This window comes from Dermacentor silvarum, chromosome 1 (assembly GCF_013339745.2).
Source record: "Dermacentor silvarum isolate Dsil-2018 chromosome 1, BIME_Dsil_1.4, whole genome shotgun sequence".
Taxonomy (NCBI): domain Eukaryota; kingdom Metazoa; phylum Arthropoda; class Arachnida; order Ixodida; family Ixodidae; genus Dermacentor; species Dermacentor silvarum.
The window spans coordinates 422,807,828-422,819,841 of record NC_051154.1 but is presented as its reverse complement, the minus strand read 5'-3'; the positions used below and the strand labels follow the sequence as shown (position 1 = coordinate 422,819,841).

Here is a 12,014-nt window from a genome sequence, read left to right as displayed (position 1 = left end):
GATGCTGTGGACCTTGGATGCTCGCTTGATCACCTGCACACGTTTGCAGGGTGAAAGGTTTCCTCGTTTCCCTGAAACTGCCACGAATAGCAACCAGTCGCCCTTGAGGTGGCCCTCGCGGGTTGTTGGGCGCGCTGCCGGTAGTTACCCGACGCCTTCGTTCGCTACAGCATTGGCGTATGTCTGCTACTTAAGCGGCGAGCCGCGTGGTGGTTCGGTGCGTTACCTGACTGACATAACATAGACTCGACTGCCCCCCCCCCCCCCTTCGCACCCTTGAATTCCTGCACTCAACCTCGGCGTGCGTTTGCATATTCCGAAACCCCCGCAGCAGACGCAATCAAAGCGAGCCGACTAAATCTGCTCCTTGCCTATCACGTCAGGGCCTATTTCCCATCATCCTATTCCTCTAAATTTTTATGACTAGGCTTCAACATTGTCACGTGACGCTCCTGCCTAGTTTTTTTCCCTTCCTCCATGGTTCCGCTGCACCCTCCGTTTTTCTCTCGCGTCTTTCATCCCCCACTGCGCGTTCGCTTTCATCTTTCGCTGTGCTCGTTCGCTCGGTTATGCCGACGCTCGCCCGCAGAGCTGCGCTCTAAAATCGCACCGAAGCATGATTGCCGCAACGCCTGCGCTCGTTGTATGCATATTTTGTCGTGCTCGAAACAATTGGGAAGATTCTTCTGCTATGAGGGTTTTCAAGAAACACGGTTTCTGCGCCGGTACAGAGACCAAACAGCACGCGATATTTTTGAAGCATTTGCCATGATGTGTAAAGGTGGCACATGCATCAGTGCTCCTTCGATCGCTCTTACTGACAGAGTTCAGGTATATGCGCCTCTAATCTGATAATGCATTTTACTTCCGTTCTCAAGAGTTAACTTTTTAATCACTTGATTCATGCGCGCTGGAAGTGCATAATTCCCCCTTCCCCAAAGCTCTTCTCAAATGCATATTTGCGTATGAGCACAATAAACCAGTTTTTGAAATCATTTGTCAATTTTATCCACTCCATTCTGTATTCATCAGCCCTTGATAGGGCAGGTGAAAACCCTTGCAGCATAATCAGCACCACAAATGGAGCGCGCGGAAAACGATTCTGCATAGATTTCCTACGCACGTCTTGAAGCGCGCACGTTCGCCGGTTTAAATCTGGCGCCACATTTATAGCATGCTGCGACTTGCAGCCAGCAAAGGGCTGCAAGTAAAACAAAATGTTTGCTGTTCAAAAAACCTACCTGTGTATTAAACTTGTTTTAAAGTGAAAATATGTAAGCATGAGAAAAGATTACACAGCTTTATTCAAGCGGAGCGCCGGTAGCGCAAGTGGCGCCACATGCAACGGTGCCGCAGCCACAGTTTGTATGGGTGTTTCGTGATGTCGCTTCGCGCTCTTTGCCGATTTTGAAACTAGGGGTGGGAGCAGTTTGTTCGTGCTGCCAGTCGCTTGCAGCGAAGAACTCCGGATCGTGTTTGGAAGAACAGCAGCAACAACGCCGCTTTGTTTCGGCTCGGTAAGTGATTTTCCTATATGATTGAAGGGTTCATACTTTGCTGGAAATCATGCTGCACGATTTGAACGGCACGAAGAAACATCAGTTAACATTTCGGATTGTCGCGTTCATGCAGTTATTGACGGAGCCTGTTTCAGATTGCAAGTCTTTGTAGGTTTGTTAGCAGCATTTTTTCTCTCCTTTTGCCTGTTTACAACTTGAATATGGTACTGGCTTTGATTGTACGACGGGAGCTGTGTAATTCCGTTACCGACTCGATGTGCGGTTGCGATACTATATTCAACACTATGCACTGTATTAAAGCATGATGGCGTAAATAATACTCGCAGGCTGCGACGTACCACACACGGCAAATAAGCGAAACCACAGAAATATCGCATGAAAGTCGCCTCAGCACCGTTCGTTGACCTTCCAAATCGGGAAAAAAACTGCTAATGGCCCCACATTTAGCTCGTGGAAGTGTGTCCACACCATTATTAGGCATGGAGGCAATGCAAATAATACCACGGCAAGCAGCAAACAAGTACGACCGCCTGCAGCTGAGGCCTCTTTTGTACAATATGAGTACAGTCAAGAGCAGAAGTTTATGCTGCTGTTTCAAGGAAAGCGCTTCACAGGGAGGCTCATTCACACCGGCGACTTGAGGAGGTCGCGCGAGCATTTGCGACTCGCGAACAAAGAGCGACCGAAGGCAACTGATGTTCACACCGGCAAGCCCGGCTGAGCGCGACCTGCAAGTCGCAATCCCGGACATTCTCGTTCTTCAGCGAGAATTCTAGGGATCTACGCAGTTAGGGCGCACTTCGCTGGCACTGTGTAATTGGTTTCGCGTTCCGGCAACAGCCATGCATTTTGATTCGAGCGATGGCTGGATTTTGATTCGAGCGAACAGGAAGACGTCGTCCCTGTGCTGATGTGCTCCGCCGGGGTGTCAGCTGTGGCAGCGCGGAAGCCCCCGAAGAAAACGCGACGCTCGTGGGTGCGCCCGTTCCTCCGCTAGCGTGAAGTGACCGGCCACGTACGCAAGCCGCCTCCTGCCCGAACTTTGTGCGCATGACAACGAGTATTATCGAGAGCAAGTTGTAATTTCTAGTTCGCATTGCTTGTTATTCGGTGCATAATATTAAAGCAAAGCTGTTCACCCGCTGTTCACCTTTGGGTGGCGTGCTCATCCAACGTACGGCAGCTGGAAAAAGGGTTTGTGTTGTGCTTTCTTTTCCTGCTGTTTAGCTTCCAGCGAATGCGACCGCGTACATTCGACACGTTGCTGCAACTGCTGCGTCCCAGAATCGCAAGACAAGATACCAATTACCGGCCTGTAGCCTGCATATCGTGACGCGGACATTGCATTTGGCGTGGACGACGACACACATCACTTTCGGCGCGGCGCTGATTGGTTGAGCAGCTTTGCGACCACGGTCGTGCGACTGAAAAAGCGACCATTTGCGACTGGTCGCTTTGCGACCAACTTGGTCGCGCGACCACTCTCAGTCGCCGGAGTGAATGAGCCTTAAATAAGGACCCATTCACACTTGCGACTAGGCGAGGTCGCGCGACCGATTGCGACTGGCGACCAGAAAGCTACTCAAGACAAACGATGTTCAGACTGACAAATGCGACCGACGAGTCGCTAAACCGAAATGTCTCACGATATGCCGTTCACGTCTGCTTGAAATGGCATCGCCGCGTAAAATAAGCGTCAGCATTTACGGACGTCCTGTTCCTTCGCATCTGATTGGTTCAGCTGTTGTGCGACTGCGGTCGCGCGAGTGAAAAATCGAGCAGGGCAAAACGTTAGCAGCTCATAAGCATACATATGCAACATTTCATAAAAATTACTTTTAAAGTGGTTCAAAAATCCGAGGGGCACTGCATGCTTTTTTGAGTGCAAAAAAATTTATCGGTGTTACACATTAGCTAAATGAAACTTACAAGTTAGTACTGTGTGACTCTTTTCACTGTTCCTGTGTGAAATGTAAAAAGCCTATCCGCAAGTCATGGTGAATTTAAATTACTTTGTGTGTATTGTTATGGTTGAATGCATATAATATAAATTTAAAAATTTGTTTAAGTAACATACCTTAACCGCCAGTTGGCCTTCGTTCTATTTTTACTGAATGGTTTCTGCGCAGCATTAACCATGTGACTGTCAAGACAGCTGTGTCGCTTGCAGTGTTGTCACAGAGTATAGTGTGAAGTTAACATACTCTGCATCTTTTTCCGTTTTTGTTCTGAGCATATGAATATATATATATATTTTACACCTGTCTTCAATTGGAGGTCACATTTGAAATTCTGTGCAAGCTATGATCACTGTTCATATAAATTCTACCTTTCTCACTCCAAGAGGAAAACCCATATGAAGCGATTCATAGATGTCATTGAATGTGCCATTGAGGTAATGTAGGCTTAATTTGTCTGCAGAGAGAAAGCAATGACAATAAGTTTGAGACAAGAAGCAAGGCTAAAACAAGGTGCATTTTGTTTGTTGAATAGTGAGCTATCACATTTAAACTGTTTCCTTGACATAAGCCAGTGCAGCTTAAGGCTCTCAATAGCCAGTGTGCTATTATATTGGTATTCTAATTTAAGTTTGTGCTACCTGCATGAGCTGATCAGTGTTGTCTGAATTTCAGAGGCTGCTAGGAACAACCCAACGTAATATGCTCTCACACTCTATCATAACAGTGGCAGACTGGCTGACAAAACTGCTACTTGAGCGTCATCTGTGACTCAAAGGTAAATGTAATGCATTTTATCACCTTAATTACAGAAAATTCTTACTGTATTTTCCAACATATATGAAATGAGCTATACTTGCATTTATAGGTGGAGAACCTTGTAGCTTTCTCATTTAGTTCTAAATATAAGTCTCAACTCTAGCTCGGCAAATTGCAATGTCTAAATGTTGTCAGCTTCAGGAAAGGGAGTTTTGTGTTGTGCTATTTGTCAGTAAGGAAATAGGACTTTCCCTTTTGAAATTTACCATATTCAATGCGAATTTGACATCAAAACGATGAGGTTGTCATGGCTTGTGCTGACTGGAGAGTACTTAGTTTTTTTTTTTAGGAGTATATCAGAAAATTTTGTCTCTTTATACCAATAATGGATAGCTGTGCACTCAGTAATTATGTTATGGGGCCTCAATTCCTTGTTTAATAATACAGAAATATTAACAATTAATACATTACCTTTTAGCGTGACAGATTAAAACATGCGCAAAGTATAGTGTGGCTTTGGACATGAAACAGAAGTCGATGCATGTCACCAATACTTTATGTGGAGGTCTCATGGTACCAGACACAACACATACACACACACTATGACCATGCTGCAAAAACAGATCCCTTAACATCCAACAGGATAACAGGGGAGAGAGTCCTCCTGCATTTCAAAATAAGGGCCAATTCGATGGCTTGTAGTGACAAGGTCGTTATATCACCGTCAACTACTGCACTGAGCCAACTGGCTCGTGCTCGATTTGTTTGTGATACTGCATGAATTCCAACTATGGTTTCGGTGATGTGAATACATCTCCTGCTTCACTTCTAAAATAGTGCTGCACTTGGAGTATATTTTAAACTAGCTACATGAGATTTGATGTCATAATTATTTGTGCTGCTCAAGGAATTGAAGCTCCATGTCATAATTGCGGGGTCGGCAACTACCTAAAAAAAGCACAAAAGTGGGACACAAAATTTTTCTATCAGTACTTCCTTAATGAATTTGCCCTAGATGCATTGATTGATTTTAAAGGAGAGTAATAATTTATGTAATTTAGGAGAGTAATAATTATGCACAATTTAACTCATGTTTTAACTCATGCAGAATACTAGAAATCACTGAGTCGGTACATCCCTGTGTAAGCAACTGCATCTTTTCCAGAAGTGGCACGAAGAAGGAAGTTCAGTACCCGTGATCTCATCGGCCAACTTTCTGCATGGGAGTCCCGGTTGTCAGGAGAAGACTGCAACAAAGTATTGCAGGATGAAAATCAAGCCTTTTTGGTTAGCAGAAACGGTGGGCCTCCTAATCAAGGCATGGCTCGAGTGCCCACGAGGAGCTCTTCTTGGTAGGTCAGCCACAGTTCAGTTGTAATTCAAATTGGTAACTTTTGAAAGCACCACAAATCAGTTTTTGTGTGCGTGCGTGTTGTAAGAATGGTATAGTTTTTGCAGCTATGATTTAGGTAAAATAAGTCTTAATATATTCCCTACTGTAGCGATATATTCAAAAGAGCATTGTGAATGCACCTTTGTTGCCTCTTAAGCTCACAATTCTGTCCAAGTATTAGCCTGTTCTTTGTCTGCGATGTTTGCATTATTTGAAAATTAAGTGTACTACATTTAGTAATGCTCTCAAAAAAGCTAATTGGTCCGTGTACGCATTTTATAATCATTTTAATTACCATTTAACTAAGACAATTTTATTTTTGGTTGCATTGATAATTCAGATTTCCAAGTTCTCTGTAAAGAAGTCGCATTTACTAAGGACTCATTGTATTAGTCATATTTATGACAACCATATATGCTGAATCACATTTGTATTTCTGAAATAAACTCCATTTTCTACTGCCCCATTTTAAGCATCTATGAGCCATTATGGAAGGTTGTGTCTGTGTAGAGACAGGAAACAGCCTTCCTGCATGCTGTTTTGTCTTGCTTAAAATGCACTCTCCACACAGTTGCACTAAGTTCTGCTGCCATTAGTATTGCATGCAACCGTTTGAGTGCAATTTACCTGAGGCAATAGTGGTATTTTATGGCTGTATTTGGTCGTGAAAATGGCATATGTGTATTTTGCATATGGATACATGCACTTTCATGCCACTGCAAGTCTACTGGCACATAAGATGCACATGCGGTGCAATCTTATCATGGCCTGTGGAACAAGGGAAATAGAATCGTACATTTGTTGCAATATTTCAAACAGACATGCTTATTAAAGGGTCCCTGAAACGGTTCAGACAAATTTTGTAGACGTGTAGGGTACAGCTACAGTAAAACATTCGTGTCACAATTTAAGAGAAGCGTCTCATATAAAGAGAGCTACGGACGATTACAAGTTGCCCTCTTCCCTAGCCATGCATTTCCTCCTCAACTCGTTCGCCGAGTGATCGGGGCCTTCACTGGCTCTACGTCATGTTGTGATGTACATTGTCGTCTACTTCCGGTTGTTTTGGAGCCAGCGTGCGAAGGCTCTCCAACCTCTCCGCTAGCTGCCCGGCCGTCGATCCCCTGCGAGAGCGATCAAGCAGCGTGCGTTGCGAGCGTTCTGTCGCAGCGCCGAGCGTAACTGGTATTCCGGTAACCACAGGTGGGCTGGGTGTTTTGACGGATAGCCAGAGGCTTAAACTAAAGCCCCTCCATACAGCCGTGATGAAGGAGCTTCGTAGACGTACGTGAGCGGCCTGATTGGCATGCACGGTCCAGCCATCTGGTGGCAGAGAGCTTAAACAGCCAAATACATATCTAATATTCCTGTAACCAACTGTAAAACATTTGAAACATATAAGACGTGTTCAAGATTACGCTCCTGCCAAAAATTTGAGCCAGCAGCAAAGTAGAAAAAACTTGGTTACTGCTATATTAGCTGTGTGTTTGGTTGAGCTTTATGCCGCCAGGTGGCTGCACCGTGCAAGCAGTTCACGTTTGCCCCTCCGTTCATCACGTAAAACGTGGTAAAACGGCCAGTACACTTACACTTGCGTTTACCTGAATACCGGGCACGCTAAACTTTATTGTGGCAATCCTTCGACGTGAAGTGACGGCCGTAAACGCGTAGATGCTGGCGCCGTTTGGATACCGTCATTCCGATGCGCTGCAACCACTCCGCTCATTTGCTGCCTTGCAGCAGGGCACGATGTGGCAGCTTGACATGTCCCCGATCGCTACTTTTGCAGCCCACAACGCAAGGGCGAACCATGGTGCTTTCGAAAAGAAAGAACAAGACCAACACTGACCGTGCAGCTCTCGTCAACACGGAGCACGTTGTAACACAAGCAGACGACACTTGCTGTGGGCCGGAAGTGCTTTTTGTGTAGTGATACATGTCCTTGTGCATTCTCTTTCTGTTACTTTCTTTTTATAGAAACAAATTTACTATTATCTGTGAACAACATTTGTTCACCATAATGTTGGAAAAATTATCGATGACGCGCCCTGGACAGCCAATCGGATAGCTGGCCCAGTGACATATTCTGGGCAAATCGCGTCATCTGGGCAAAAAAATCAGCCGCTTGGCGTGCTGCAATCGGTAGCGATGTACATTTTTAAAACCTTATAATAAATTACACGCTTTATGTGGAGCGCTTAATGCATCAATTAATGATCAGAAGGACCTACTCTAACGACTCGGTACGTTTGTACACAATCGTCAAAATCGTTTCAGGGTCCCTTTAAGTGCCGTGCTGCAGCCGGCATGCAGCATGGTATAGTACGCTAATACTGATCCACTACTATCACAAACATTTTCTGACTGAAAATGTAGAACTATTTATAGGCATGGTGCTCAAATGTTGAGAATGGCTGAACAAAATGAGTGGTCTGCAATGCATTATGTGCACTCAGTGTGTGCTTAGGCTGAACTACACTTGTTTAACCTCTATCTTCTTAAAAATAAAGAAGCGTAATGGAGAGTCGCTTTTTCTGTCACACATGAAACCTCCAACAATGTTTCATTACCAACTTTGGTACACATTAAAGTTTGTTAGTGCTGACGCCATTTGATCACTAGAAATGCTTATACTTGCTCGTGCTGAGGCAAAAAGTGTCTTGCAGTTTAAAAGGAATATGTGGGAGAATACATAGAGCACAAATACATTTCTTGTGAACATTGGGATAACTATTTCGGCACTGGTGCTATGTATTGACAAAAATATTTTGTTAAACTGTATTTATTACTTCTTTAAATGATTATCAATTTAGTATTTGTGCATTATTACAGTGGCGTGCTAGCTGATTCCAACTTGCACCTGCAAATTTTCTAACTTCATCATCCCATCTGGTTTTCTGCCGACCTCGACTGCGCTTCACTGCTCTTGGTATCTATTCTGTAACCCTAATGGTCCACCGGTTATCCATCCTACGCATTGCATGGCCTGCCCAGCTCCATTTCTTTCGCTTAATGTCAACTAGAATATCGGCTATCCCTCTTTGTTCTCTGATCCACACCGCTCTCTTCCTGTCTCTGAACAATCGGCTTAGCATTTTTCGTTCCATTGCTCTTTGTGCGTTCCTTAACTTGTTCACGAGATTCTTTGCTAACCTCCAAGTTTCTGCCCCATATGTTAGCACCGGTAGAATGCAATGATTGTACACTTTTCTTTTCAACGACAGTGGTAAGCTCCCAGTCAGGATTTGGTAATGCCTGCCTTATGCACTCCAACCCAGTTTTATTCTTCGGTAAATTTTCTTCTCAAGATCAGGGTCCCCTGTGAGTAATTGACCTAGATAAACATACTGCTTTGCAGACTCTAGAGGCTGACTGACGATCCTGAATTCTTGTTCCCTTGCCAGGCTATTGAACATTATGTTTGTCTTCTGCATAGTAATCTTCAACCGCACTCTTACACTTTCTCGGTTAAGGTCCTCAATCATTTGTTGTAATTCGTCCCCATTGTTGCTGAGATATTTGCTGTTGATCCTCATTCCTAAGCCTTCGCAGTCTAAGAGCTTTAGTAGTACTTCTAAGTATGCAGCGAATAGGATTGGAGAGATTGTGTCTCCTTGCCTGACCCCTTTCTTGATAGGTAACTTTCTACTTTTCTTGTGGAGAACCAAGGTAGCTGTGGAATCCTTGTAGATGTTTGCCAAGATATTCACGTATGCCTCCTGTACTCCTTGGTTACACAATTCCTCTATGACTGCTGGTATCTCTACTGAATCAAATGCCTTTCCATAATCTATGAAAGCCATATAGAGAGGTTGACTGTACTCCGCAAATTTCTTGATTACCTGACTGATGACATGGATATGATCCATCGTAGAATGTCCCTTCCTGAAGTCAGCCTGTTCTCTTTGTCAGCTAGCGCAAGACAGGGGTAATTGGAGATTGCAGGGAGTGGCCTTCGTCCTGCAGTGGACATAAATATAGGCTGATGATGATGATCAGTGACATGAAATTAAGGGCTTGACAACAGCTCATCTGGTTCGCAATTAACTTGGCACAAGAAAGGCACTGACCACAGTGTAAGTGAAAATTTTACTTTGGTTGTTGCTATTCTTATGCTTTTGTAGTGACATGTAATATAAGAATTCAATCTTCCAGGATCGTAAACATGGTAAGTAGAGCTAACTATAGTACCTGTGAAGCTGAAACAACCCTGAGCATTGAATGTCTACAGAGCAGCTACAGCAGTGCTTCCCAAGGTGGCTACTAGCCGTAAGTGGAGGGAGCATTAGCTGAGCTACCAGCTGGCTTGTAGAGGTCTTGGTCTAGAGTACAGCTTACAATAGATTGTTACTAGCTGTGGCCTTCCCTAGATCAAGCTGGAAGGTAGACGTCTACTAGCTAGCTGTGTGCTTCCTGGGTCCCTTGTCCATGTTTATTTCACGCTGTTTTTCACCGATGGATTATTTCGAAGTCCAAAGTCTGATAATCAGCATTCGCCTAGTGCCGATATTGTTTACTTTCAGCGTAGGCCTAGCGCATCTGTGGAGTTTGTAATTGGTGAGCGAACGAGACCAGCTGAGGAACTCTTGTTAAAGGAAATTAATTTTGAGTTCTCTTTGCGCTGCAGTGATTTGAAATATGGCACTCCTGACTTCATGTAGTGTGTGTTGTGGTGAACTGTGTGGAACTTCGTGTCAGTGAACCATGGGGTGTTTAGTGTGTGATTAATGTGGTCTCAGGTGACTCAAGTGTAATGGGCTACCTCTGCGCTGTTTTCAGCAGCAAAAATAACTTTTGAGAGCGAAAGACACTAGTAGCCAAACAGCGGGAAGTACATATTCAGCCATGCCATCCGTTTCAGCTGTCAGTGCGCTCTTCGATTCGACATGTGAAATTCAGTTAAATAGAAGTTCACAGTACTCCTTCGCTTGCTTCTTTCAAGTGCAGGCGTCTTATGGGCTAGTTCGAAATTACTTGCGCAACATTCAAGAACACTGACGTACTGAAGGAAACATGATGCAGCACTGTCATGTTTGAGTCTGTGTGTCCTTTTACTTGAGCACTGCAAAAAAATTATTTGTTTGCAATAGGTGCACTGTGTGCAATGCATAGGAGGACCTACATCACATAAGACCTATGCATGCAGCTGCGTACACTGAAATTGCTTCGATACCTGCATGAGCAGCAGCGCATACTGAGTTGAGTCAATGAAACTGTAATTGGCCTTTCATCTCTTTTTTTTTCGTTTATTGAAAGAATGTAGTGCATGTGTGGAAAAAGGGAAATGGTGTCATGAGTGCTTTAAATGTGCAATCAATATGCTTAAACTGTCCAAATGTATTCAGTTTCCACTCGCTACAATACTAGAAACTGTAGTCAGGGAAAAGATTAACTCAAAACCAAGTTCCTAATGCATCTTTGCAGAATACATGTGTTTAGTGAGTCATTTCCACTGCAAAATTATTCTGATATGCAGCATGCGCAATTGAAATAAATGCATTGTGTGAAGGGGATGAAGTGCACAAGGCAGTGTGGTCAATGAGAAACGAAGAGAGGGCGGCGAGGCAGAAGTAAAGCAGGCCTTTGGCGGAATGGCCACTTGTCTCCTTGTCTCTCTTAATATCATGGTGAAGTTGACAAGATACGCAAGGGAGTCTTTTTTTCATCCTGTTCCTACCTTCCTGTTCTGTCGGAGCTGCATCCTAGGAGTTTCATGCAGTTACTGGTGGAATGCGCAGACATTCGCTCTTTGCTGAGTGATGTCTGAGTGATGTCTCGCTGAATGAAGCCAATGTGAGCAACACGGCTGAGGTCATTATTATCAAAGACCTGCTCATGCAGGCCAAGTTTTCCTACAAGACACGCAAGAGATGACAGGCTTCACTGCAGACGCAGCTGTCCCATGCTTCGAGCAAGGAAAAGCTTACACCACCACCTTACCAATTTGTGAGCATGCAGTCTCTGATTGATGTCCTAGCTTCTGATCAGGATGTTCCACCTTTGGGCATTGACGGCTTAGCAGCATGCGACATTTTGTCTCCAGCGTGTTGCCTGGCAGTTGCCCGTTGGCGCCAATGCTGCGAAGATGCACGCAACGGCTGGGGAGACGGCCTCGCTGTTTCCACGGCATGTCAGTGCATCCAGCCAGTGTTCAGGGCCCAGGATCCTCTGCAGTGCTTTCCCAACTGCAACCAGAGCGCAACGCTCAGTGCCACCCTCCAGAGAAGCTGTTTGTGCGTTATATGCTGCACCGACAACGACCTGACTTCCCTGTACTACGTGATCACGATTTCTGTCCACACATTTTACTTAAGTTGTTGCGTGTCAGGTTCCAAGCCGTGCTCAAATCTTGATGTGTGGCTGAGTTTAAAGATGAAGTGCAGA

General features: G+C 44.6%; 1 long non-coding RNA gene across 2 annotated transcripts; it reads left to right on the top strand.

Annotated features, from left to right (window-relative positions):
• Positions 1-1,365: 1,365 nt before the first annotated feature.
• Positions 1,366-6,096, top strand: LOC119437630 (uncharacterized). Of its 2 annotated transcripts, none has more exons than XR_005189461.2 (3): positions 1,366-1,517; positions 4,154-4,256; positions 5,403-6,096. It is a non-coding gene; the product is annotated as an uncharacterized LOC119437630 (long non-coding RNA). The 2 variants fall into 2 exon arrangements; XR_007465217.1 differs by having other exon boundaries at positions 5,346-6,096.
• Positions 6,097-12,014: the final 5,918 nt, after the last annotated feature.